General features: G+C 21.4%; 1 long non-coding RNA gene across 1 annotated transcript; it reads left to right on the top strand.

The window, feature by feature from the left end:
• Window positions 1-2,103: 2,103 nt before the first annotated feature.
• Window positions 2,104-2,787, top strand: LOC135924753 (uncharacterized). The gene is made up of 3 exons (XR_010571393.1): window positions 2,104-2,479; window positions 2,521-2,623; window positions 2,668-2,787. It is a non-coding gene; the product is annotated as an uncharacterized LOC135924753 (long non-coding RNA).
• Window positions 2,788-3,979: the final 1,192 nt, after the last annotated feature.

Genomic DNA, 3,979 nt, shown 5'->3' with positions numbered 1-3,979 from the left:
GAAATATTAAATTTTTTAAATAAATATAATAAAAATATTTTTAAAATTGAACGAACGTTAAATTCGAAAGCGTTCGTCATAAAAAAGGAACGCGTTCACGTTCAAAGTTCGTCAAAAATAAAAGGAACGCCGTTCATCATTTAAAAACGAACTTCGTATGTCGTTTACAACACTAAATAAAACAAATAATCAAAGGTAAATTATATCAAAAAGAAAACGATGATTTAAAAGGTAATTTTTCGTATAGTATTTTGAAGTTAAAAGCAAATAATCTGTAAATTGATTATTTCATATAGATTTTTTTGCATATATATTCAATCAATTTAATATATTTAACAAAGTTAATATAAATTTTTCATTATATTAATATTTGATTTATAGCTACAAAACAATATATAATTGTTGAAATTAAATTAATTCCACGTTTTATTATAGTTAGATAATTATAATACATTTTATTTTTTATTATCTGATAAATTACATTTTTATTTTTTAAGATCCATCACATTTTTTTTTATCTCTTTATATATCTTTTTTTTAAACAATAATAAAAAAAATAACTAATACAAATTTATGTATAAAAAAAATGTTAATATAAAATTTTCACCGATTAAATTTAAATACAAATTGATATATAAAAAATAAATCAATTGCCAAAATAAATAATAAAATAACATCGATCAACATATTCAACAATAATAATACTATGTAACCAAATACAAATCAAATACAAACAGAACTTATAAAGTCATCCAAAGATATGGAAGCATAATCTCATTTATATCAATAAATTAGTGTGTATTTCATACTTTTTAGTGCTTTAACCCATTTGGTAGATAGTTTAAATATAAAGAAATAAATTATCAATGAAATTGTGTTAGGTAAAGATGAGTACCTACTAGTTTTTCTAATCAATAAATAAAAAATAAGCATATCTTATGCCAAGTGCTAATTAAAAATTCAAAAATGAATGTTTATTAAAGTTTTTCTGTGATTCCAAATAATATTGAATATATGATTCTATGTTCTTTTTAGGTGTTGATTGTTCTTTTCAATGACTTATAAATTTATATTTAGTTCATTTTTTTAATGGGTGGGGGGTGGGGACAACCCCAACCATGCATCCCTTGTCTGATGCCACTAATGAATTAAATAAACCAGTAGAACAAATACATTAAGCTTTCAGGTTTAAAATTTATAATATATAAATATTGCAACATTATTTTTAAAGTAATCTAATTTTTATTTATAGTATTTTTTTAATCACAATTTTAAAAATTGTGCTTTTCAAAAATGGGATATTTTTTTAAAAAAATTATCAAATTAATTACAATATTCTAAAATATTAAATTGATATCCAAGATTTTATAGATCATATGTTTCATATCATATTTAAATTAAGATACATGTCCCTCCCTCACCCCATTTCAATAAACTGAATATCACACAAACAATGGATCAGGGTTAAATAGTTATACATTGATGTCTTATGAAAGATTTTAAAAATATAATACATGCATACCATATATTTTGGACATAAGCTTAATATTTTATAGAAAAATGTTGTAAATTTTATATCATAAATTCTCTTAATAAAATAGGATTTTACATCATAAATATGGTCTAACAAGAAAATATATATGATGGCCATGTATTTTACATATTTAATCAATATTTTGTCCAACTTAACATTGTGTAATTTTATAAACTTATTTATTAAGATATAAAATTACAGCAAAATAAATATCAAATAAAGTTTTACAGAACATATATCAAGAAAAATGTTTAGTTTTATAAGTAAAAAAATTCAATCTTTGTTTGATGGCCTTGGTAATCTTTCATTTTCAGCTCTCACAATTTGCTCATAAAATGTCCAAGAATTATTTTTAAAATATTCATCATTTTTATATGTTGAATTATCAAATTTCGTTTTTACTAAATTTTCTTTTGCATCTTTAATATTTTCTTTGTTATATGCTTTAAATGTTTTTTAAATAAAAATGTACTATTAGAAATAAAGTTCTTTTAAATATTTTAAACTAATTGACAAATGCTTTCGATAAAATACTATTGGAAATATATTCTAATTAATATAAATATAAAACTTACTATCAGATTTCGACATAAACCTATTCGCGTATATAATAGAATTTATAGGCCTTAAAAGGAGCTTTTGCATTTTATTTTACCTTTTAATATTTCCGTGATCCGTGATATATAGCGCATATGCCCTCTGACGTTGAATAAACAACAAAGCTACGCTAGGAGCGATTTCAATTTTGCAGCGATTTTCATTATAGTGCAGTGCAAAGCGTTATTAATTCAAAATGGTATCCATCCTCAAATTATTATTTTTTTACAGAATGATCTTGAAGAGGAGAAGATTAAACCATCTTAATATTAATAAACCAAAAGAGGGCGAATTTAATGTCCTCTTTCCTAAACTATTAAAAAATGAGCCTAAATTTTTCAGACTAAAGTAATTTTATTCTATTTTATCTATAATTCATTTTAATTTAGGAAACCTTTTATTATATACTCAAACTTGTAAAACCTTTATTACATACCAAATGTACCAATTTTATAAAACATCCTATGTGCTGAAGAATATGGTTTGTTTAAGGTAAAAATAAAGCCATTTATTATTTAAATATATTTTTTATTTAGGTATTTAGCAACATAAGGTTCATGTAGTATTAAATCAACACTGCTATTCTGATTCATTCCATGATTATGCTTATATTTATATAAAAATCCAGATTTTTATAAATTTAATCATATCTTATTTTGTATGTTATATAAATATCTTGTTTTGTATTTTATATAAATACCTTGTTTTGTATTTTATATATATTATAATAAAAATAAAGTTATTATTAATATAGTTTCAAATAACAAAATTATATTATAAATAATTTTAATCAATAATCTTTTATAATATCAAGTATTCTAGTTTTTATTTCTTTTTTTTCTGATTGGTACAGTACAATCATCTAATTTTTATAAATATCTTGTTTTGTATTTTATTTATATTATAATAAAAAATAAAGTTATTATTATAGTCTAAACTCATAAAATATATATGTAGGAATATGTCACTTAAAAAGCTATATAGTTGTTCTAAATTCATCTATTGAAAATATTTTTATAAAGCAAGTTTACATAAATTACTAATGTCATTAAACTTTCTCTAAGATAAAGATCATCCATTATAAATAATATATATTTAGACATTAATTACCAAACTCAGTACAAAGCTTAATTAATGCAGGACTTTTGGGAATAATTATATCATTCAATGTATTTCACAAAATGTTTATTTCAAATAATATAAATACATACAATATATATTTCAAATAACAAAAAATATACAAAATAATTTTAATCAATAATCTTTTATAATATCAAATATTTTATTTGTTATTTCTTTTTTTTTCCTCTTTGGTACAATCATCTAATTTTTCTTTTAACATTAAACATATTGAATGTTCTGTTGATTTATTTTTAAGCATTTCCAAGGTTATTAATGCTTTATCTGCTTCTATTTCCATTAATTTCCTATAGTCATGAATTTAAAATTTATCAATAAATCAAAAAATATAAATTACCCATATCGTTGTTCTTTCTCTTAGGACATTTATAATAAGAACTAGATGACCCAACACAGGACATATATTCTATATAAAAGATAATATAAATTTTTAGATATTGTTAATTACTAGAATCATTACTAAGATTTAGTGCTGCAGAATCTTTAGGAATAAATATATCATCTGATATATTCTCACTATCAATGAGATCACCTAAATAATAAATATATTTTATCAATTAATTACATTCATGTATACCCCCTGTTATTTCATTAAATATATCATTTGCAAATTTAGTAGTACATTCCTCTATATCTAAAGAGGATTTCTGTGATCTAGGTATTAAGGTTTCTACCAATAGCATATCCTGATAGAATGGCCATGAGATG

This window comes from Gordionus sp. m RMFG-2023, chromosome 2 (genome assembly GCF_954871325.1).
Source record: "Gordionus sp. m RMFG-2023 chromosome 2, tfGorSpeb1-WG-v2, whole genome shotgun sequence".
In the NCBI taxonomy this organism is placed as follows: Eukaryota; Metazoa; Nematomorpha; class Gordioida; order Chordodea; family Parachordodidae; genus Gordionus; species Gordionus sp. m RMFG-2023.
This window is presented reverse-complemented; position numbering and strand designations above follow the sequence as displayed.